The sequence below is a fragment of the Pan paniscus genome, chromosome 5, assembly GCF_029289425.2.
Source record: "Pan paniscus chromosome 5, NHGRI_mPanPan1-v2.0_pri, whole genome shotgun sequence".
NCBI lineage: Eukaryota > Metazoa > Chordata > Mammalia > Primates > Hominidae > Pan > Pan paniscus.
This window is the reverse complement of record NC_073254.2, coordinates 110,134,551-110,159,959: the sequence shown is the minus strand read 5'-3', so window position 1 is coordinate 110,159,959 and position 25,409 is coordinate 110,134,551. Positions and strand designations below refer to the sequence as shown.

Sequence of the window (25,409 nt, the reverse complement as noted above, 5' to 3'; positions counted from 1 at the left end):
GGAATGAGAGCATTCTGTGTTAGGTCATCTTTAATTATGCATGTACCACCTGTCAGCTCTAAATCAGTACCAGATTAGATTCTCGTGGAGTCAGTTTGGGGAGGTTCAGAGGGAAAGCTGAGGTGATCTCTTTTAGAAACAACAAAAATAGACAGTAGTAAACATGCCTTCTAACCTGAAGCTTTTTAAAGGAGCCTCATCTTCATTGTTCTCGAGCAAGAATACGCCATTGGTACATCTGAAAAACGTTTGAAACCTCGCCCAAGCGGGGATAACTTACTGCGAAGATGGATGACTGTGAGCGAGGATGGTAGTACCTCCTCCCTCAGTACCATCTGTTGCATTTCCTTTTTGCTCCTTCTCATCGTTGTAAATGAGCCAGGGAAAAGCTCAGAAACATTTTTATAAGCTATGTGAGGACAGGAAATATGTTAACGATGTTAGATTTCATACATTTCGGGGGTTTTTTCAGTAGCGGGTTGGTTTTTTTTAGAAGGACAAGTGTGGGTTGGAAATAATGCTTGTTACCCTCTGTCAGCTTTTGGTAGTTTTATTCTCACTTTTCAGGGTTGTTTGGGACTTTCTGGTGGGATGTTTAGGGTTCTTTACTGAAGGCTCTGTTCTCTCTTCTTCTATCCCTTCATAGAATGGATTTGTGAAAGGTGTTTTTCTTTGTTCACCTGTCAGAGGCCTAAGAAAAGCCTTGAGTCATTGTGCACTTTTCACAGAGGCGGGGTTGGGTGACTGAGAAGCTAAAGGCAGAGAAGGGACAGGTAAAAGAAATAACAGATGCGTGAATTATCATGTGGAGGGTTTCTCGAGCTTTGACCTGCAAAGGTGAGGCTCTGAGCCTGTCTGCTATCTAACCTGAGAAAACTGCCTTGATAAGAGTTTGTGACTAACAGCCTTAGAAATAGTTTGGAAATCCTAAAATATCTCATTTCAACACTGCTGGCTGGAGGCATTGAAGAGAAAAACAGATCAGCTTATAACGGGGCAAAGACCCTGGAGCACTGTGGTCCAGCCTGTGGCCCTGAGTGACCTTTGGCCGCCTTTTGATACTTAGGGTACCATTTGCTTTTCTAACCTAATCAAACAGTTCACTCAAGTAGAGGCACAACCTCCAAAACTACTTATTATAGTAACATTGCCAGTGCTTTGGCTATTTGATGCTCACTTAATACAGTAAACAAGTTGAAGAACTTTCAACTCCATGCAACAGATACTTCTTAAAACAGGAGAACATAGTACAATTAACCCTTAAACAACACAGGTTTGAAGTGCGTGGGTCCACATATACGTGGATTTTTTTCTCGATAGAAGTTACACTGAGTGTACCTGCCTCTTCTGCCTCCCTTCCACCTCCTCCACCCCTTCTGCCTCTGCCACCCCTGAGACAGCAAGACCAATCCCTCTTCTTCCTCCTCCTCAGTCTGCTCAATGTGAATACCGTGAGGATGAAGCCCTTTATGATGATCCACTCTCACTTAGGAAATGTATTTTCTCTTATGATTTTCTTAATAACATTTTGTTTTTTCCAGCTCACTTTATTGCAGGTATATAATACATATAACATACAAAATATGTGTTAATGGACTATTTATGTTATCAGTGAGGCTTTCAGCCAACAGCCGGCTATTAAGTTTTGGAAGAGTCAGGAGTGATACGTAGATTTTCGACTGCGTCGGGGATCGGCGCCCCAACCCCTGTGTTATGCAAGGGTCTTCCCAAGCCTTAACTGAAAAGAACATCCGAAAGTGAAGCTAAGTCAGAGAAAGGCTGAAGAAAGGAATTGAAAAGAGAAGCAATGGGGAAGAAAAGGCTGTACTGCCATGTTCTCTCACACCAGCTCATCTTTGTAAAATCTTTTCCATCTGCCTGGAAAGACCTTCCACTCTCTCCACCTGGTTTACTCTCACTTTGAGTTGTTCTTCAAGTGTCATCTCCAAGAAGGCTTCTTTGTTCCTTTCTGGCAAAATTTGCTGTCCCTCCTCTGTGATGCCATAGCCCACTGGCTGCCTCCTTCGCAGAACTTATTATGCTGTACTGCAAGAGCTTGGTGACTTAGCTTTCTCCTCCACAAAGTGGCTGCTGAAAAAGTTAACATTATCCTAACTGTAACAAAAGAGGTCTCATGCCCACAGAAGGAAGAGTCATGATTTCATTAGACTCTGCAGTACTTAGATCACATTAGGAGTATTATACCAGTACATTTGAAAAGGAACATAAACTGGACGTGGTGGCTCTTGCCTGTAATTCCAATGCTTTGGGCAGCCAAGACGGTGGGATTGCTTGAGACCAGGAGTTGGAGGCTGCAGTGGAGCTATGATCATGTCATTGCACTGCAGCATGGGTGACAGAGCAAGACTCTGACTTCCCCCAAAAAAACAAACAAAAAACAAAGGAAAGAAAAGGAAAACAAACAAACTTGAGTGCTTTATGAACACAGCATGAGGAATGGAGAGGGTGTCAGAGACTGTCTTGTAACCAGTGGTTGAAGGAACAGAGAAAGGTTAGCCTGGAGAAGAGAAAAACAAGGGGAGACACAAAAGCTGCATTTAGATATCTGAAAGACATTTGTTATTCTAGCAAAAGCAGAACTAAAAGAAATTATAGAGAAAGAGATTTGGGCTCAAAACAAGAATTTTCTTCCAGATACAGCTAGCCCACAGTGGAACCTGTGGCTTCATTTAGTAACAGTGAACCTCTGTTACTGGAATGAGAGTCATTGTCTTTTTAGGCTATGTTTGGGTGCTGCTGTAGACAAGACTGCTGCACTGTGTGGGAGCACAAACCAGATAGCCCTAAGATTTTAAAGAATCAGAGTCCTCACTCCATGCAGAATTACAGTCAGGATGACCGTGGGACATCAACCCCAACCGCCATGCTGTGTCTGCTTGGCCTGGTACTCAGCACTCATCTGGCCACAGGCTACAGGATAAAGCTGAGGATGGGGTGAAAAGACGGGAACCAGCTACTTCCTCAAGGAGGCTGTTTAGTGAAACAGAAGGAGCATTGGATCAAGTCCCAGTCCATGTGCTTTCTGGTCTCTTGCTAGCTGTGCGAGTGGCTCCCTCAAAGCCTGCATTTCTTGCCATGCAAAATGGAAATGATATTGTTCACTTCACAGAATTGCCTGAGGTTTAAGGAAGATGAAGGAGTCCTTTGTGGATGGCAGTGTGCTGTCCGTAGGTGGGTGCTTGTCCAGAACCCCTGCTCCTTGACCGACAACCTCTAAACTCAGTTTTGTCACCAGTACAATGGACATAATTTCCTTCCTTGCAGGTGGCTTTGAACTGGATGATTAAATAAAATGTTATATATAAAAGCCCCCAGCAGAGTAACTGCCACAATGATCGTGTTGTCAGCCTCATTCCACCCTCTGGAGCTGAGGAAGACAGGAGAGGAGTGTCCTTTCTCACCCACCTCTGCCAGTCAAGTTCTCCGAAGGTTCTCTTTTACCTGCCCCCAGACCTGACCTCATGCTCACATTCCTCTCCTGCTTCCCTGTCACCTTAGCATGGAGTCTTCTTCTCTGCTTTTTCTTCTTCCTTCCTCCTCTGCTTCCATCTTTTCCTAACTCTTTTCTTCTTTATCTCCCACTAATTTCCCTAATCGCCTTCTTGTCTGCATTCTGTAAAGGATTGTTCTAATGAATACAAAGTTTAGAATAATATTCTCCGTAACTTCCTTGTTCAAAACAAGATGTTATGTGTAGCATTTTGGGGAGGGAGTGGTGAGTCCTTTTCCATTTTCCTCTGAATTTGCTTAAAGTCTTTTTTTCTACGTTAACATTTTCCCATTCTTGCATCCCTTGGGCTTGTAGTCATTAACTTGCCAGACACACAGCAACTGATTGTCTTTATGACGTTGCTAAAGTTAGGAGAGTGTCATTCACAGGGAACTTAACCCATATATTAACTCAGACATAGCAAATTGCTAAATACGTGCCTTTAAATAAAGAGCTTCAGAATGCCAATTTGATTCTCTTGTTCACATCCTCTCTCATTGAAAGGGGGTTGCTGAAACAGAAAAAGCAACGGGAAGGGGAGGATAAATTTCAACTGTTTTACTGAGTCAGAAATTGGAACACTGCCATCCGGATACAGGCATCTCATCCATCCTTCCATCCATCCACTCAGTGTTCAGGAACCAAGTCCTTGTCTCAGACCCAGCAGCGGACTATGGGGCAGACGCTGAAGTGAGTGATAGGATCCCGTCTTCAGGCTTCCTCCCATCCTAGTCTGCTACTCAAGCATCAGGAACTGTGGCTCATTCATCTGTGGATGCCCAGGAATCCTTATGAGATCTAGTTCAGTAAATGTGGGAGTAACAGTAAAAGCAGAAAGACAGAGGGAAGGAAAGAAGGAAGGAAGGCAAAATAATCAAAGGAAGAAAGGAAATTGTATTTTACTTAGTGCCGGGGTGTAAACTGGTACATGCTGTAAGTGTGATTTAATGATTACGGTGCGAATCCAGGGGAGCATTGCTGCATGTGGAAATTTGAATACAGTTTACAGGAAAACGATGCTAATTATCCTTGTCCATATAAAAGTCAGAACAGAAGCCACACACTCTCCAGGTGCATCCCTTAGAACATGTTGAATTTCTTCTGGTTTTTCTCCCACTCAGCTATGTTGCTTTTTACTTAGCAGAATAACTTTACCGCTCCAGTCATTTCTAATTTTTAGGTCAGAAAACTGAATTTCTTCCCTTCCAAGAAAACAAAAAAAAAAAACAACAACCTGTTTCTCCCCACCTTTTATGGAGCATGGTGTTTCTCTGGGAGCCATTGACCACTGGAAAGAGCATGGCTCTTGACTCTTGGGTCAGCTTATGACTCACCAGCAGCCCTGGGCCTCAGCGTCTCCATGGGAGGTACAGGAAGAGAAATGCTTGCCTTGTGTACACCCCCGCATTGTCCTGACATTCACATGAGAAGAGACATATGCAAAAGCACTTTGAAAACCAAGGTGCTAACTATGTAAGGACTTTTATTGTAAAATATAAAGACCTTTGAGGACAGGGATTTTCTGATTCATCACTACTGTACTCAGTGGTGCCTGAGATGAGCTTACAAATTAGGTCTTCCTAAATGGTTGCTTGAGTGAATATATTCTGTACCATGTCATGTTTAATTTCAATCTCAAAATCAATACCACAATTTTTTAAAAGCTCTGAACTTAATTCCATAATGGGATGTTTGATACTTTTCACAATAAGTATCTTTTAACTCTGGAGGAAAAAGAAATGCTGACTTCAGTTCTACAACATAATTAGAATAAGTACAGTGATTTTGTTTATGCTTTGGGTGTAAACTGAATGCACAGAGATCTCAAGGAACCTCAGAAATATTTGTTATATTCACTGATATATCCCCATTGCCTAGAACTATGCCCAACATGGAATGGGTGCTTAATAAATATTTGTTGAGTGAATGAATGAGTTTAATAAACATTGAGCATCTAGTATGTGTCAAGTCCTGTGGTATACTCTGGGGACTAGCTACAATGATAAATACACTGTGACCACACTGCATGCATAGTCTTTTAGAAAGAACGTGTGTGTTTGGTGACACTCCCTGGCCTGGGGAAAAGCAACTATGTTTTGTGCACAGCCGATTACCACCATTTAGAAGTGTTGAGCACATAACAAACAAAGCTCAATGGCAGCTTAACTGAATGAACCAATGAGTCAACCAGTCAGTCTGTGTTCTCATTTCATAGTGAACTTCACCTCCACCCTCTCCTTCCCGACCTTCACTGTTTCCCAATGTGGCCAGCTCGTCCTCTGCATCCTCTCTCACATGCCCTCTCCTGCCGTTGCTGTGGCCACTCCCTGGAAGGGGCATGCCTCACCTTGTTCCTGCCCTCCTTGCATGAGTGTCTCCTGCCTCCACACCACTCACAGTGCCACCTGGGGTTTGATCGTGTCACTGGCCCACTCAGGATCCTTCAGCAGCACCTCACTACTTACTGCGTAACATCCCAGCTCCCCTTCCTGGCATTCAAGCCACTCTGCTGTCTGACCCTAACCTGCTTCCCAGCCTCACCTTCCACCTTGCAGCAGCCAAACTAAATTCCACCACACTCCACAGGAGGGGCTCCGTCTTTTATCTCTGTTCCCTTCCACAGAACGTTTTCTTTTCCTGGAACGACCTTCCCCTTCCCCTACTTGTCAAAATCGTCCTCATTTTTTGCCACCAGACCACATGCTATTCTCACTCTCAAATCCAAAGTGACTGTCCCAGCCAAAAGTGATTTTTCTTTCTCTGCCCTATTACAGCACTCAGATTATACCATTCATGTGTTCCCTATTACATGTTGCTTTTATTGTAATTGTGAATCATACGAATGCCTGCTCTATTCAGGGACTGTGCTATGCACGTCACCCATCCTTTCTATAATTCTCAACCAGCCTGCAAGATGAATACCATCATCAGTGGTGTTCATGGTCTGTCCAACATCGCACAGCTAATAAGAATGGAGCCCGGCTCTAAGGCTGTGTGTGTCACTGCAAACCTTGTGCCCTGCCCATTCTAGCAGTTGCCTCACTCACAGTTCCTGGTTGTCTTGTGCTTCTCCATGAGTGTAGTGGTGGCCTTGACCTTATGTATCTTGGTTCCAAATGTAACATAGATCTACTTAGTGTCTTCATGGGCTCAGAACACATGACTTAATAATACCTTGTACTCAGTAAAGGTGGCATGAAGGAATGCCTGAGATGTCTCTCTTTTCTTTTGTAGTTTATGCTGAAGCACATGATCAGCTCTATTTGGTGTTTATCAGGAGCTGACACCTTGATATTCCCACCATCTCCTAGGCTAGCTGCTCCCTCGTTCCTGGATTACTAAATTGTCCTAACTATTCTCCTTGCCTGGAATCCACCCTACCCTCTGCCACCAAACTTATCTTCATAAATGTCAGCTAGGTCACATATTCCAGTAACATATGGCTTCAAATCCCTGAAAGTCAGGGTCCTTCATTTTGCCTCATCACCCCCACCCCATGACCCAGAGTCACGTGGCCAGCTATAGCTTCTACTTACCCCAATCTCATTCTTCTCCCTGAGCCACTGGTCACCTCTCTTGAATGCGCCACATGAATTCATGTGCAGTGTTCTTTGATCATGAGGTTTGGTTTTTCCACATAGATGCTCTTTCTCCTCTCCACCTGTGGACTTATTGGTTTCTTCAGTAAGTACATACTGAGCCTGGCTGTGAACCAAGCACTGCACTGGACTCTGGGAACCTAGAAAATAGAAAATAAGACCTTCCCTCAGGAGGCTCCCAGTCTGCTGGGGTACATAGACATAAAAGTAGGCAGCATAAAGAAGGGCAGTGAAAAGGAAACAGGAATCTTTAGGGAACTGTCATATTCTACCCATTCTTTATGAAATGCTGCCCAAGTTTTTTGTGTGTCCAAACTGATTTTTCCCTTTTATAAATCCTTATAATTCTAATTCTCCTGCATCATTCATTTTGACATTTAGTCACATACTGCCTTCTATGGTTATTTAAATGTTTCCCACACGTGTCGTGCTCCCACAGGTGGATTTTAAGTGCCTTGAAACAGGGTGTATGCTTTATGTGTTTTATACCAGCTTCATCAGTTAGCATTAGCTGTGTAACAACACTTCCAAATTTAATGGCTTAAAACAACAAGCATTTACTATTTCTCACGATTCTGTGAGTTGGCTGGGCAGTTCTTCTAGTTTGGACTGGCTCGACTGGGGCTGAATAATCTGGGATAGAGGTAGGCGAACCATAGCCCACAGGCCTGCCACCTGTTTTTATAAATAGGGTTTTATTGGAACACAGCCACTCCCATATCGTCTATGGCTGCTTCTGCACTACAACAGCAGAGCTGAGTATTTGGAATGGAGATGATCATATGGTCCACAAGCCTAAAGTATTTCCTGCTGGTCCTTTAAGAAAAAGGTTGTTACCCCCCATTCTAGGATGGTTGGTCTGGGGAGGCCTCCTCTGGGATGACTCATCTCTGTTCCACATGTTCTCTCATCCTCCAGGAGGCTAGCCTGGAATTCTTTATATGATGCCCTCAGGGGTAAAAAAAAAAAAAAAAAAAGTGGGGGCGGCGGGGGATGGGGTGGCAGCAGGACCTACTGCTTTACACCGAACTGCCTGCTGGACATGCCTCAAGGATTTCATATTCAACCTGTCCAGACTGGAACTCGTTAGTTTATCAATGTATAGGCTTTTTTTTTTTTCCAAGTTTCTGCTTACCTTACGTTTTCTGTTATGCCTTTGGTAAAAGCAAGTCCTATGGCTAAGCCCCGAGTCAGCTTTGGAGGGACCACCCAAGACTCTGTAAGGAAGGAATTCTTGCAGCCATTTGAAAAACAGTCCACCACATCAGCCCATTCTTCCCGACCCCAGTGTCCAGCATCAAGCACGTGATAGGTACATGCTTGCTGAATTGAATTAAAAATATAAATGGAATTTTTGGAGGAAGGGAGTATATTAAATAGTTATTGTGTAAGTACCATGTACCAGGTGCTGGGATACAATGATGTACAAAGCATGCAGTTCCCATCCTCAAGGAGCACACAGTCAAACATCAATTCAGTGCATCCTTTCTATCCATTTGTGGAATGGGCTTTCTCTCTAGGATTCTCATTAAGGATCTTTAGCGTTTAACTATGGCTCTACCATCCATTTGTTATTTCCTGTCTACCCCCACTACCCACTTATTAGCTGGACTTTTCAAGCCTGCACAAGGCCTGCTTTAGGATGCCCCTGCTTCCAGCCTCTTCTTAACTGGTCCCCCTGTACAGGCTCCTAATGCCCCACTTTCATCAGGCTGCTCCTTGCTCAGGAGCCTAACCCATTCACCAAATTGAGCCCAGATCTCTAATATCCTAGAGCAAGCAGCCCTTCATGGTCCCCATGCTCCTTCTTGTCTGGACCGCTTCTTGTCTGGACCATATTCCTCAGAATATTTGCTGTGCATCCTATGTCCATGCCTCACTTGTCCTTTCTGCGTAGGGTATCTCCCCTTCCCATATGTGCCTGTTGAGATACTACGCATCTGTTAAGGCCAGGCCAGGTGCCACCCCCTCCATGCTGCTTTCTTGGTTGACCTTACTGAAAGTTATTTCCTCTTCTGCATTCACAAGGTGCCAAGTTGGGAATGCTACTCAAATGGCACATATCACATTCTGTTTAGCATTTGAGTTATCCTGAGTCATCCACTTCGTGCATTGCACTCTTCTGGAGATTAAGGACCCAATCTTATTCATTTTCATTTTCTTCTGAATGCCTTGCATAAGGGAGACTTTTGATAAAATTTTGTTTTATGAATAAATAACTGATATTTGCATAGCACTTTTGCCATTTCCCAACTCTTTTATTTGCCATATTTCTAAGAGGCCATTGGTTTAAATGTATTATGTATCACCAAGAAAGAAAGAGTTAATTAAAATATAAGCCACCAACTATAAGATATATCCTTATTTCTGAAATATCATTAGATGAAAAAATGTACAGACTGGAATCTGTGACATACAGAATATTAAATCCAGTTCAGATATCTATCGGTATCCAATTAGACATTTATAAAACACCTAAATATGCCAGGCATTAGAATCTCACAACAGCCATATGAAAGAGGTAGGGTGGGTAGTAGTATTCCCATTTTACAGAGGAAAAAATTGAAGTTCAAAAGGGCTCCAATGCTTGTTCAGAGTGAAACAAATATAAGTAAAAGAGCCAAAGCTTATGGCATTAATCTTATGGTTAAAACAAAGCTGCCTTCCTAAAATCACCTGTGGGTATCAAAACCTGTAAGTCACCTCTAAGTCTTATTATCAGTGTGCACCTTTTTCTTTCTTTGTATAGCACTACCTACCCAAAATTATATGCACATCATTTGGCCTTTCAATTTGTTTTTTCCAGCTGTATTGTTTTGTCATGTTACCCCAAGAACATCCTGTTACTTGGCATAACATAATGTAATGTGATGTGATATTTCATGCTTCTTAGGAAAAATTAGAATGATTGTTGGATGCTTAGATTTTTCTTGGGAAGTAATTAGCAGGCAGAATCTCTGTCACACACACACCCCCATAGGAGTTTCTCAACCATCATTAGCCTCAAAATAGTAGAAGGCTTTCCAAACCCAACACTTCACTTAATTAATTACCTCATCTGAATACTTGCTTTTGGATTTTAAGAAATACTTTGTGGAATATGCAGTTGAGAGACAAAACATTTTATTGGTATATTTAGATATTTGTTACATTTTAGAAGGAATTGGTATGTGCACATTTTGACTTTTACATAAAGCTCAAGCTGATTTTAAAGAATAGATACACTAAAAACTCTTTTCCCTATACATCTGGTTGTATTTTCATTTTATTCAAATTGCCAGGTAAAAGAAGAAAAACGCAAGTGGAAGAGACTTCTCAGATCAGCAGGAACTGGAATGTGTTCAAGTCTTGGCAGAGCCAGGTCAGCCTTTCATCTGTCTAAGGGAGACGTGTTGAAATATCCACACTGCTCTCAGGATTATTCAGACTTTGTTTGAGTAGTTTGTCAATTGCTGGTCACTACACTTTAGGGAAAAAAAAAACAGTTGGAGAGAAGGGAAAGAGGCAAGATTAGCCAAATGATACAAGATAAGATCTGTAAAGGAAAATCAAGAGAAAGAGGTTGTTTGGCTTAGAGAAGAAAAAGTAAAGTTAATTTCTAATTTCAAATACATAAAGGTCTTTGGGTGAAGAAAATTACAGTTCAGCTGTATCCTATGACCATTAATCACAAAACAAGAGGAAATTGCTATTTGTGCTAGACACATGGCATTGTGACAGCATCCTAGAAGTAATTCCCAAGGGATAGTGAGGTGTCCATTCTAAGACCTTTAGGATTCAGTTGCCTAAAGTGGATAGGAGACCAAACTGGAAGTCCTCTAAGACCTCTTTAGCTGTATATTGAGTTAATCACCTACTTTTATAACTACCCAAACAACTTTCAGATCATAATTATCAGATATATTCTTTAGCTTCTACCACTAGCCGTTGTGACATGGGTAAATTTGAAGCTAGGGTGGAGTAGACCTCATGAGAACTTGGCGAATAAAGATTACTCAGCTCCCAAGTCCTTATGTAATATAGGTGTCCTAGCCCTTCTGTCTTGTAGGTCATATGATGGCTCACGCCACACACATGTTCCACATCACCTCTTAAAGACTTGTGGGTGCTTAATCTTTGAAGAGTATTTTCCCTGAAAATATTCCCTTTCTTTCCTGCATGATCAGTTTCTCCCTTTGTACTAAATCTTTCCCATTGGCATATAAAATCTTTAATACTGCCCCAGGAAAAAACTTCCTTGTGTCACATTCTCCTTTAGCTTCTACTCCACTTTACTGCTCCCTTTCACACAAAACACTTCAAACTTCTTGTCTATAGGTATTATCTAGACTCATCTCCTGTTATCCTTCACACACTCCATTAAAGTCTCTGACACCACTGCTTCACCAGAACTGTTCGGATCAAAGCTACCAATGACCACCTTGTTGCCGCATCTTCCTCAGCTTCTCAATAGCTTCCAGCACAGTCAGTCACTCCCTTCCTCCTGGAACCCACTTTTCTCTGAGCCTCCATGACAGCTCCTCTCGTGGATTTTTTTTTCCTTCTCAATCACCACTGCTGTCTCCTCCTCTGTTAGTTTCTGAATTGGTGTGCCCTGAGGCTCAGTCTGTCCCTATGTTTTCTCTCTGCACTCTCACTTGTTATCTCCTGTGCTCCCAAACCTTTATGGCAGCAACTCCCCAATTTATATCTTCAGCCCAGCTCTCTCCCCTAAATATCAGACTTAGATACCCAACAGGGTACTTGACATGTCCACTTGGATGTTTGATAATCATTTCAAACTTAACATATTCAAAACAGAACTCTTAATTTCTACCCACGCCCTAACCTACACAAACACTGGAAACTGTCCATCTCCCAATTATTCCTATCTCAATAAATGAAATGACACCACTAGCCATCAACCAGGGATCCTGTACCTCACCTTCCACATCCAAACTATCAAAAACTCCTCCTGTTTTATGCCCAATCAGATATCGAGTCATTTCACCTCTTTCTGTCTCCTCTGCTACTTCTGTCAGACATGTTGCTTCAATTTCTCACCTGAACTACTACATTAGCCTCCTACCTGGCTCTGCTTTCATTCCTGCCTCCCTGCAGTTCATTCTTACAGAGAATCTAGAAAAAGCTCTTCAAAAGCAACAATCAGATGTCACTCTCCTACTTTCTAAAAACTTTTAAAGAGGACCTCTTCTTCTGCCAGTATAACAGACTTTGTACTCCAAAGGGTATCTCTGTTGCATTTGAGAACTCCTAGGAAGTAATGAAAATATCTAAGAAAAAGAATACAAGTAGCTAAGTGCATATATGTCAACAGTAAACAAGCCAGAAAAGGCAGAATTGCCCATCCCTTGTGTTTGTGTGTGACGGTCATGTGGGGGTGCAAATGGGGACTGTACTGCAACTCCCAGTTTAAGCCTGGGATTCTAGAAGGGAGATAAAATAGCCCAGGTTGGTAGTACCACTAAATTCCAGATAAAGCAAATGTAATTGAGGCTTCTAGTTTTTTTTCACAGATTGGGATCTTGAGCTTTCAAAAAAGATTATCAAACAAGGAAACAAACCACCATGAGTGAAAATCAGCAAAACTAGCGTTAATATATTAATTACTCCTTCCCCACCAAGGGCTTTAGATGTTTGAAGTATCAGATAAGAAGAAACTAGACTACCTTATATAAAGAAAAATTAACTTAAATATAGACTACAAAAATGGTGAATGGCGAACAACAATGGTCTCTCACAATCACCAGGCACTTCTGAAAAAGAGCTAAAGAAAACCTTCAGTAATAAAAAAAAATTATCAAAAAATTTAGTGGATAAGCTTTTTTGTAATGGACTAATTAATGAACTGGAAAATAAAACTAAAATAGTTTCATGCAATGGAGCACAGACAAAGAGATGGAACTATAAGGAAGAGAGGTTAATAAGTGTGGAGGGCAGAATAAGCAAGCCTAACTAAAACCTATTTAGAGCGTCAAAGGGAACAAAAATATGCAGAATGGAGATGAGACAATGTTTAAAGAGATTGTGGCTCAGAATTTTTCTTTTTTTTTAAGTGAAGAGTTTTATCTTTTGTGTTTTTTGTTTGTTTGTTTTTTATGTTTTTTTTTTTACTATTATTATACTTTAAGTTTTAGGGTACATGTGCACAACGTGCAGCTTCGTTACATATGTATACATGTGCCATGTTGGTGTGCTGCACCCATTAACTCGTCATTTAGCATTAGGTATATCTCCTAATGCTATCCCTCCCCCTCCCCCCGCCCCACAACAGTCCCTGGTGTGTGTTGTTCCCCTTCCTGTGTCCATGTGTTCTCATTGTTCAATTCCCACCTATGAGTGAGAACATGCAGTGTTTGGTTTTTTGTCCTTGCAATAGTTTGCTGAGAATGATGGTTTCCAGCTTCATCCATGTCCCTACAAAGGACATGAACTCATCATTTTTTATGGCTGCATAGTATTCCATGGTGTATATGTGCCACATTTTCTTAATCCAGTCTATCAGTGTTGGACATTTGGGTTGGTTCCAAGTCTTTGCTATTGTGAATAGTGCTGCAATAAACATACGTGTGCATGTGTCTTTATAGCAGCATGTTTTATAATCCTTTGGGTATATACCCAGTAATGGGATGGCTGGGTCAAATGGTATTTCTAGTCCTAGATCCCTGAGGAATCACCACACTGACTTCCACAATGGTTGAACTAGTTTACAGTCCCACCAACAGTGTAAAAGTGTTTCTATTTCTCCACAGCCTCTCCAGCACCTGTTGTTTCCTGACTTTTTAATGATCACCATTCTAACTGGTGTGAGATGGTATCTCCTTGTGGTTTTGATTTGTATTCCTCTGATGGCCAGTGATGATGAGCATTTTTTCATGTGTCTTTTGGCTGCATAAATGTCTTCTTTTGAGAAGTGTCTGTTCATATCCTTTGCCCACTTGTTGATGGGGTTGTTTGTTTTTTTCTTGTAAATTTGTTGGAGTTCATTGTAGATTCTGGATATTAGCCCTTTGTCAGATGAGTAGCTTGCAAAACTTTTCTCCCGTTCTGTAGGTTGCCTGTTCACTCTGACGGTAGTTTCTTTTGCTGTGCAGAAGCTCTTGAGTTTAATTAGATCCCATTTGTCAATTTTGGCTTTTGTTGCTATTGCTTTTGGTGTTTTAGACATGAAGTCCTTGCCCATGCCTATGTCCTGAATGGTAATGCCTAAGTTTTCTTCTAGGGTTTTATGGTTTCAGGTCTAACATTTACGTCTTTAATCCGTCTTGAATTAATTTTTGTATAAGGTGTAAGGAAGGGATCCAGTTTCAGCTTTCTACATATGGCTAACCAGTTTTCCCAGCACCATTTATTAAATAGGAAATCCTTTCCCCATTTCTTGTTTTTGTCAGGTTTGTCAAAGATCAGATAGTTGTAGATATGCGGCATTATTTCTGAGGGCTCTGTTCTGTTCCATTGGTCTATAGGTCTATATCTCTATTTTGGTACCAGTACCATGCTGTTTTGGTTACTGTAGCCTTGTAGTGTAGTTTGAAGTCAGGTAGCATGATGCCTCCAGCTTTGTTGTTTTGGCTTAGGATTGACTTGGCAATACAAGCTCTTTTTTGGTTCCATATGAACTTTAAAGTAGTTTTTTCCAATTCTGTGAAGAAAGTCATTGGTAGCTTGATGGGGATGGCATTGAATCTATAAATTACCTTGGGCAGTATGGCCATTTTCACAATATTGATTCTTCCTACCCATGAGCATGGAATGTTCTTCCATTTGTTTATATCCTCTTTTATTTCACTGAGCAGTGGTTTGTAGTTCTCCTTGAAGAGGTCCTTCATATCCCTTGTAAGTTGGATTCCTAGGTATTTTATTCTCTTTGAAGCAATTGTGAATGGGAGTTCACTCATGATTTGGCTCTCTGTTTGTCTGTTATTGGTGTATAAGAATGCTTGTGGTTTTTGTACATTGATTTTGTATCCTGAGACTTTGCTGAAGTTGCTTATCAGCTTAAGGAGATTTTCTGCTGAGACAGTGGGGTTTTCTAGATATACAATCATGTCATCTGCAAAGAGCAACAATTTGACTTCCTCTTTTCCTAATTGAATACCCTTTATTTCCTTCTCCTGCCTGGTTGCCCTGGCCAGAACTTCCAACACTATGTTGAATAAGAGTGGTGAGACAGGGCATCCCTGTCTTGTGCCAATTTTCAAAGGGAATGCTTCCAGTTTTTGCCCATTCAGTATGATATTGGCTGTGGGTTTGTCATAGATAGCTCTTATTATTTTGAGATACGTCCCATCAATACCTAATTTATTGAGAGTTTTTAGCATGAAGCATTGTTGAATTTTGTCAAAGGCCTTTTCTGCATCTATTGAGATAATCGTGATTTTTGTCTTTGATTCTGTTTATATGTTGGATTACGTTTATTGATTTGCGTATGTTGAACCAGCCTTGCATCCCAGGGATGAAGCCCACTTGATCATGATGGATAAGCTTTTTGATGTGCTGCTGGATTCAGTTTGCCAGTATTTTCTTGAGGATTTTTGCATCAATGTTCATCAAGGATATTGGTCTAAAATTCTCTTTTTTTGTTGTGTCTCTGCCAGGCTTTGGTATCAGGATGATGCTGGCCTCATAAAATGAGTTAGGGAGGATTCCCTCTTTTTCTATTGATTGGAATAGTTTCAGAAGGAATGGTACCAGCTCCTCTTTGTACCTCTGGTAGAATTCGGCTGTGAATCCATCTGGTCCTGGACTTTTTTTGATTCGTAAGCTATTGATTATTGCCTCAATTTCAGCTCCTATTATTGGTCTATTCAGAGATTCAACTTCTTCCTGGTTTACTCTTGGGAGGATGTATGTGTCGAGGAATTTATCCATTTCTTCTAGATTTTCTAGTTTATTTGCGTAGAGGTGTTTATCATATTCTCTGATGGTAGATTGTATTTCTGTGGGATTGGTGGTAATATCCCCTTTATCATTTTTTATTGCGTCTATTTGATTCTTCTCTCTTTTCTTCTTGATTAGTCTTGCTAGCGGTCTATCAATGTTGTTGATCTTTTCAAAAAACCAGCTCCTGGATTCATTAATTTTTTGAAGGGTTTTTTGTGTCTCTATTTCCTTCAGTTCTGCTCTGATCTCGGTTATTTCTTGCCTTCTGCTAGCTTTTGAATGTGTTTGCTCTTGCTTTTCTAGTTCTTTTAATTGTGATGTTAGGGTGTCAATTTTAGATCTTTCCTGCTTTGTCTTGTGGGCATTTAGTGCTATAAATTTCCCTCTGCACACTGCTTTGAATGTGTCCCAGAGATGCTGGTATATTGTGTCTTTGTCCTCGTTGATTTCAAAGAACATCTTTATTTCTGCCTTCATTTCATTATTTACCCAGTAGTCATTCAGGAGCAGGTTGTTCAGTTTCCATGTAGTTGAGCAGTTTTGAGTGAGTTTCTTAATCCTGATTTCTAGTTTGATTGCACTGTGGTCTGAGAGACAGTTTGTTATAATTTCTGTTCTTCTACATTTGCTGAGGAGTGCTTTACTTCCAACTATGTGGTCAGTTTTGGAGTAGGTGTGGTGTGGTGCTGAAAAGAATGTATATTCTGTTGATTTGGGGTGGAGAGTTCTGTAGATGTCTATTAGGTCCACTTGGTGCAGAGCTGAGTTCAATTCCTGGGTATCCTTGTTAACTTTCTGTCTCGTTGATCTGTCTGTGGGGTGTTAAAGTCTCCCATTATTATTGTGTGGGAGTCTAAGTCTCTTTGTAGGTCACTCAGGGCTTGCTTTATGAATCTGGGTGCTGCTGTATTGGGTGCATATATATTTAGGATAGTTAGCTCTTCTTGTTGAATTGATCCCTTTACCATTATGTAATGGCCTTCTTTGTCTCTTTTGATCTTTGTTGGTTTAAAGTCTGTTTTATCAGAGACTAGGATTGCAACCCCTGCCTTTTTTTGTTTTCCATTTGCTTGGTAGATCTTCCTCCATCCCTTTATTTGGAGCCTCTGTGTGTCTCTGCATGTGAGATGGGTTTCCTGAATACAGCACACTGATAGGTCTTGACTCTTTATCCAATTTGCCAGTCTGTGTCTTTTAATTGGAGCATTTAGTCCATTTACATTTAAAGTTAATATTGTTATGTGTGAATTTGATCCTGTCATTATGATGTTAGCTGGTTATTTTGCTCGTTAGTTGATGCAGTTTCTTCCTAGCCTTGATGGTCTTTACAATTTGGCATGTTTTTGCAGTGGCTGGTACCAGTTGTTCCTTTCCATGTTTAGTGCTTCCTTCAGGAGCTCTTTTAGGGCAGGCCTGATGGTGACAACATCTCTCAGCATTCGCTTGTCTGTAAAGTATTTTATTTCTCCTTCACTTATGAAGCTTAGTTTGGCTGGATATGAGATTCTGGGTTGAAAATTCTTTTCTTTAAGAATGTTGAATATTGGTCCCCACTCTTCTGGCTTGTAGAGTTTCTGCCGAGAGATCAGCTGTTAGTCTGTTGGGCTTCCCTTTGTGGGTAACCTGACCTTTCTCTCTGGCTGCCCTTAACATTTTTTCCTTCATTTCAACTTTGGTGAATCTGACAATTATGTGTCTTGGAGTTGCTCTTCTCGAGGAGTATCTTTGTGGCGTTCTCTGTATTTCCTGAATTTGAATGTTGGCCTGCCTTGCTAGATTGGGGAGGTTCTCCTGGATAATATCCTGCAGAGTGTTTTCAAACTTGGTTCCATTCTCCCCGTCACTTTCAGGTATCCAGTCAGACGTACATTTGGTCTTTTCACATAGCCCCATATTTCTTCAAGGCTTTGTTCGTTTCTTTTTATTCTTTTTTCTCTGAACTTCTCGTCTTGCTTCATTTCATTCATTTCGTCTTCCATCACTGATACCCTTTCTTCCAGTTGATCGAATCGGCTACTGAGGCTTCTGCATTCGACATGTAGCTCTCATGCCTTGGTTTTCAGCTCCATCAGGTCCTTTAAGGACTTCTCTGCATTGATTATTCTAGTTATCCATTCATCTAATTTTTTTTCAAAGCTTTTAACTTCTTTGCCATTGGTTCGAAGTTCCTCCTGTAGCTCAGAGTAGTTTGATCATCTGAAGCCTTCTTCTCTCAACTCATCAAGGTCATTCTCCGTACAGCTTTGTTCCATTGCTGGTGAGGAGCTGCGTTCCTTTGAAGGAGGAGAGGCACTCTGATTTTTAGAGTTTCCAGTTTTTCTGCTCTGTTTTTTTCACATCTTTGTGGTTTTATCTACCTTTGGTCTTTAATGATGGTGACTTACAGATGGGTTTTTGGTGTGGATGTCCTTTCCGTTTGTTAGTTTTCCTTCTAACAGACAGGACCCTCAGCTGCAGGTCTGTTGGAGTTTGCTAGAGGTCCACTCCAGACCCTGTTTGCCTGGGTATCAGCAGCGGTGGCTGCAGAACAGCAGATATTGGTGAACCGCAGATGCTGCTGCCTGATGGTTCCTCTGGAAGTTTTGTCTCAGAGGAGTACCCGGCTGTGTGAGGTGTCAGCCCGCCTCTACTGGGGGGTGCCTCCCAGTTAGGCTCCTCGGGGGTCAGGGACCCACTTAAGGAGGCAGTGTGCCCGTTCTCAGATCTCAAGCTGTGTGCTGGGAGAACCACTACTCTCTTCAAAGCTGTCAGAGAGGGACATTTAAGTCTGCAGAGGTTACTGCTGTCTTTTTGTTTGTCTGTGCCCTGCACCCAGAGGTGGAGCCTACGGAGGCAGGCAGGCCTCCTTGAGCTGTGGTGGGCTCCACCCAGTTCGAGCTTCCCGGCCGCTTTGTTTACCTAATCAAACAACTAACTTTGCAATGGTGGGCGCCCCTCCCCCAGCCTCGCTGCCGCCTTGCAGTTTGATCTCGGACTGCTGTGCTAGCAGTGAGTGAGACTCCGTGGGCGTAGGACCCTCTGAGCCATGTGCGGGATATAATCTCCTGGTGTGCCATTTTTTAAGCCCGTTTGAAAAGCGCAGTATTAGGGTGGAAGTGACCTGATTTTCCAGGTGCCGTCTGTCACCGCTTTCTTTGACTACAAAAGGGAATTCCCTGACCCCTTGCACTTCCCGGGTGAGGCGATGCCTCCCCCTGCTTTGGCTCGTGCATGGTGCGCTGCACCCACTGTCCTGCACCTACTATCTGGCACTCCCCAGTGAGATGAACCCAGTACCTCAGTTGGAAATGCAGAAATCACCCATCTTCTGCGTCGCTCACGCTGGGAGCTGTAGACTGGAGCTGTTCCTATTCGGCCATCTTCGCTCCTCCCCACCGGCATTCCAGAATTTTTCAATGAGAAATACTGATCCAGAGATATAGGAAGCAGTGTATCTAAACAGACAAATAAAAAGGCCTTCACAACTTTTTATACCTTAATAAAACTGTGAATCACTGAAGACAGCTCTCTTAAAAGGAGCCATAGGGAAAACAGACCACATCCACAGAGGAACAATACTTAGACTGACAGCAGACTTCTCAACAGCAATGACTAAATCCAGGAGATGGTGAAATATTTTCAAAGTTCTGAGAGAAAATGATTTTCGACTTAAAATTGTGTTTTCAGCAAAAATAACCTTCAAAATGAGAGTGAAGTATTTTCTTCAGACGTACAAAACCTAAGGGAGTTTACCACCAGCAGACTTACACTGAAGGAACTTGAAAGAATATACTTCAGGCTGGGTATGGTGACACACACCTGTAATCCCAGCATTTTGGGAGGTCAAGCCAGGAAGATTGCTTGAGGCCAGTTCAAGACCAGTCTGCACAATACAGTGAGACCCTAGCTCTACAAAAATAAATAAATAAATTAGCCAAATGGGTGGTGTATACCTGTAGTCCTAGCTACTCAGGAGGCTGAGGTGGGAGAATCACTAGAGCACAGGAGTTGAAGACTGCAATGAGCCTTGATCACACCACTGTACTCCAGCTTGGATGACAAAGCACAACCCTGTCTCTAAATAAAAGAAAAAAAAAAGCATATACTTCAGAAAGAAGAAAAGAGATAGCAAAAGGTCTGAAAAATAGAAATTGTAAGCAAAGAAATTGGTAAACATGTAGGCAAATCTAAACAAATATTGTTGGTTTAAAATACTGTGTAAAACTCCCTATATATGAGGAAGGAGATAATCAGAGTTTACATTATAACTTCCTTTTGTTGTTCTGAAGGGGTTAAACTACTAACTTTGGATTTCAAGGGTAACTGCTAAAAGAAAAGAACTAGTATATAACTTCTAAGCCTGATTTTTAAAAATCAAAAAAGAAAGAAAAATTACATAAAGCATAGGAAAGTAGGACAAATAGAAAATAATATTATAAAAACAAATGCAGATATATCAGCAATCACAATATATGTAAATTGCCTAAACTTTCTGGCTAAAAAATAGAGTAAACATTAAGATTTTTAAAAAAATATAATACCAATTCAGCTATACAGTGTTTAGAGAAATACACATTTAACACAGAAAGACAAAGAGAGATCAAAAGTAAAGGGATGAAAAACATATTCGAGCAAATACCAATCAAAAAGGAGCTATGTAGCTTTGTTGATATCAGTCAAAATAGACTTTAAGGGCTGGGTGTGGTGGCTCATGCCTGTAACCCCAGCACTTTGGGAGACTGAGGCAGGCAGATCACTTGAGGCCAGGAGTTCAAGACCAGCCTGGCCAACATGGCGAAACCCTGTCTCTACTAAAAATATGAAAAATTAGCCAGGCATGCTGGCCTGCACCTGTAATCCCAACTGCTCGGGAGGCTGAGGCATGAGAATCGCTTGAACCCAGGAGACGGAGGTTGCAGTGAGCCAAGATCGTGCCACTGAACTCCAGCCTGGGTAACAGAGAAAGACCCTGTCTCAAAAATAAATAGATAGATAGATAGATAAAAGACTTTAAGGCAAAAAAAAAAAATCAGGATAGAGAGAGCACTACATATTAATAAGGTTTTAATTCATTGGAAAGGTATAACATTTCTATATTGCATCAAAACATGTAAAACAAAAATTAATAAAACTATAGAGAAATTTCATGTTTCTCCAAGTTATTGCTTTGTCAAGCACATAACAAATAATTAGTAAAGAAATATAACATTGAAGCAGTACAACTGAGTAGTTTGATTCATAGAATCTTGCATCAAACAAATAGAATATATGTGTTCTTCATATGGAAGAATTACAAAACTTGCCCTCATACTATGCCCCTAAAACAAGTCTCAACAGATTTCCAAGAACCAATATAATGACCACATTATCTGATCATAATACAATTAAATTAGAATTCGGTAACTAAAACATAAACTCCCCAAAATTCCCCTTATATGTGGAAATTTTTTAACATTTTAAAATAATTCATTGATCAAAGATGTAATAATGGAAAATTTAAAATACTTAGAATTGAATGATAATGAAAATATGATATATCAACTTGTGGGATACAGTAAAAGTTGTACTTGGAGGAAAATTTATAGTCTTAAGTGTTTTTCTTATTTTTATTTTTTATTTTAAGTTCTGGGATACATGTGCTGAACGTGCAGGTTTGTTACTAGAAAAGGAAAAAGTGAAAATTAAGAAGCTAACTTTGAGAAGGTAAAAAAAAGACGAATGAGAAAGGAAGGATGAATAAAGATGAGAACAGAATTAATTAAATTGAAATTGTAAATACTATGTAGGGTATCAATAGAGCCAAAAGTTGGTTCTGTGAATGGAGTTCATAATACAGGGTTTGGTAAACTTTTTTTGTAAAAAGGCATATAGTAAATGTTTTTGACTTTGTGGGCCATAGTCTCTCTCACTACTACTCAACTCTGCCACTGTAGTGCAAAAGCAGCTATAGATAATATGTAAATGGGTGGATAGAGCTCTGTTCCTATAAATTGTTGTTTTAAAAACATGGTAGACTGTATCTAGTCTACAGGATCATAATTTGCCAGTCCTGTACTAACAGTAAGACTGATGTAAAAGAGTAAGTCCAGTGAGAAAGTTTAGCACAGTGACTGGATATAAGATCAATATACAATATATATCAATAAAAATTAATTGCCTTATACACCAGTAACACAGAAAAGTAATGTTTAAAAAGTTATTAATGATAATAACAAAAATTTAAGTACCTCAGAACAAATCTAACAGAACTTATGCAAGACCTAAATAAACTAAAATTGTATTGTTTAATATGCTCAGGTCAATTGTTCTCAAAATTTTGGTTTCAGAATCCCTTTATACTCTTAAAAATTACCAGCCTGTAAAAGCCTGTAATCCCAGCACTTTGGGAGGCTGAGGTGGATGGATCACCTGAGGTCAGGAGTTCAAGACCAGCCTGGCCAACATGGTGAAACCCCATCTCTACTAAAACTACAAAAATTAGCTGGGCATGGTAGTAGGCACCTGTAATCCCAACTACTTGGGAGGCTGAAGCAGGAGAGAATCGCTTGAACCCAGGAGATGGAGGTTGCAGTGAACCGAGATCGCGCCATTGCACTCCAGGCTGGGCGACAGAGCAAGATTCCATCTCAAAAAAAAAAAAATTACCGAGAACCCCAAAGAGCTTTCGTTTATTTGGGTTTTATCTATCTATATTTACCTTATTAGAAATTAAAACTGAGCATTTAAAGTATCTATTAGTTAATTTTAAAATCACAGTAATAAGCCCACTACATGTTAACATGAATAACATATCTTTATGAAAAAACTATATTTTTCAAGATAAAAGTGAAAAGAACGGCATTGTTTTGTATTTTCCCCAATACCTTTAATGTCCAGCATACTAGAAGACATTTAGATTCTAATATCTCTTTTAGTGTTCAATCTTGTGATATGTCATTTTTGTTTCATTATATGAAAAAATTCAGCCTCACAGATGTGTATTTGGACAAGGATAGAGTTAATAGGTTTTTCAAATATTGTGGGTGTTCTTCTTTGATATTACATTAAAATTTGACAAGTGGTAACTTCTTAAAAGTTAGTTGCAATATGGAATCTAAAGCCATATCAATGAACTTTTCAAACTCCATTATATTAAAATTCATTACTCTGCCTTGCACATCAAATCTTTTACCAAGTATGATTTTGTATGATTGGAACATGTTGCTTTATCAGCTTACAGAGATCTTCAAAATGATGACACTATTTTAATGTTCAAAAAAAATCACCTATTAATGTTACCATCATTCTTATCAGAAAAGCCTCTCAAATTTGGGGAAGCTGCCAAGCTTACAGTAGGAAATACACATTTGCCAAAAATCACGTTTTTATTTGAAAGCTTAGATTTTATCAGTGGCAACAAATACTGTCAGTTGTTTTCCTTGAAGTGACAGCTCACTCACCTTGTTCAATTTCAAGAAAATGTCTCCCAAATGCCCAAGTCTGAGTAACCTTAGTTTGTCAGTCATTCTTTCAAGTAAAAATGGTGTTCTCTGAAAACAGTTACTTGTGCAGCTTGCCGCTGAATCCCACAAATGCATTTCCTTGGGATGACAATCTTACTTTGGTTTGCAGCAAAAGTACTTTATGAGCACATCTCATTTTGTCACACAGAGTGTTAAAATGTTATGTGTTGAGATTTAGTACAAATAATAATTTTTACTGCTTGATCAAGTCCCTTTATAAGTGAAACTGTCACCCTGTTCTCTGGTGAGTATATGGTAGTGAAGAACTGATAGTTTGGTGCCACTGCTTTGTTTCATGCTGAGATGCCAGCAGTTTTACCCACCATTATGTTTGCACCAGCAGTGCTCATGTCAACACTGTGAAAAAGACATACAGCATCTTAGTATGACCATGAAAATAAAATTGACTTCATTGGCATTCTGAAAGGGTCTCGGGATTCCCAGGGGTTCCACAGACCACACAGAGATTCATTGCCAGAGACCCTCCTGTGGCTCTCTCCTTCACGTCATTGAGATCTCAGTTTAAATGTCATGACCTCAGAGAGGTCTGTCATCCGTAGTCACCCAGTGACTTCCTAGCATAGCACCCTATTTTGTTTTTATAACACTTATCACTACTTAGTAGTTTATTGTTTACTTACATACATTTATTGTCTGTTTTTCCCAGCTAGAATATAAGACCTAAGAATGTAGGGACTTTGTCTGTCCTGTTCAATATAGTAACTGTCTACAAAACTTAAAATAATAACTTGGCATCTGAGCACTCAATAAATGTTTATGGAATGATTGGATCAGATTGAGATGGTGCATATGGAGTTGGTTTTTCATCATTTCTCATCAGATGGCCTCATAGCTGCAACTAGCTATTTTTTGCTTACTCTGGATTCTCTGTATAACAACAAAAGGAACTTTTGAGTTCCCCATTTTGCTTACATTAACACAATCCTCACTAGAACCCTGCAAGTTGGGTTCTGTTTACCCCTTTTTACAGAAAAAGTATCTGAAGGTCAGCAAGAGCTGTTACAAATCTAAAGAGCTAGTGAGTGTTAGAGCCAAAAATTTAACTTACATCCTTCAGCTTCTTCCCAGGCAAGCAGTAACTCAATGGATACACATTAAGACATACTCATAATTATTGCTCAGAGTGCCAAGGTTTCAAGAGTTGGCTGCCAAATGATGAGGCAGTAGTCATTCAGAAAGTGTGCTTGTTAGAGGGAATTTTTAAAATAATTAAAATTGAAACTCTGAAGTTATAACAAATGAGCAGCAGATTTTCAAAATTAACTTTTTTGCACATTTTAGAAATGTTTACCTCAACCCTCAATTCCCAAGAAACCATTATATTTCTTCAGCCTTTTGCCCAGAAGTTCTTAGGATCTTTCCTAGGAACTGCCACAATGGCAAATTAACATAAAGTTTTGTATTGCATTGACACCAAAGACCTTTCCTTTGCCCTGGTTCCTGGTTGAAACAAGCGTGAAATACCATGTGTGATGACATGCCATGGCAGCATGAAGGCTTAGGCCCAAGGGATACCGAGGCAGGAGGATTGCTTGAGGCCAGGAATTCAAGACCAGCCTGGGCAATATAGTGAGACCCTGTCTCTACGAAAAACACAAAAATTAGCTGCACATGGTTATGCACACCTGTAGTTCTAGCAACTCAGGTGGCTGAGGCAAGAGGATTCCTTGAGCCCAGGAATTCAAGGCTGCAGTGAGCTATGATCACACCACTGCACACCAGTCTGTGCAACAGAGTGAGAACCTGTCTCTAAATATATAAATAAAAAAAATAGAAAGACCTAGACCTGAAACTAATCTCGGTTATTATACCCTCACTTCATAGAATATGCCACAGAAAAGCTACGACTGAATTTCTAGGTGTCACAAGTCAGCAATAGAATGGAATATGAATCAGGCCTCTTATCATCTAGAC

The 25,409-nt window shown here is 40.5% G+C and overlaps 1 protein-coding gene across 4 annotated transcripts in view; it reads left to right on the top strand.

Moving 5' to 3' along the window:
* The window catches only part of BACH2 (BTB domain and CNC homolog 2), a 369,771-nt gene that overhangs the window by 221,532 nt on the left and 122,830 nt on the right, over positions 1-25,409 (top strand). The window contains exon 1 of one of the 4 annotated variants that reach the window (XM_024929267.4): positions 10,356-10,471. The exons of the other annotated variants lie outside the window; for them this stretch is intronic. The gene's annotated coding sequence lies outside the window, so the exon portion shown is untranslated. Of the gene's footprint in view, positions 1-10,355; positions 10,472-25,409 lie in introns of those variants that run through there. 4 annotated transcript variants of the gene reach the window in all.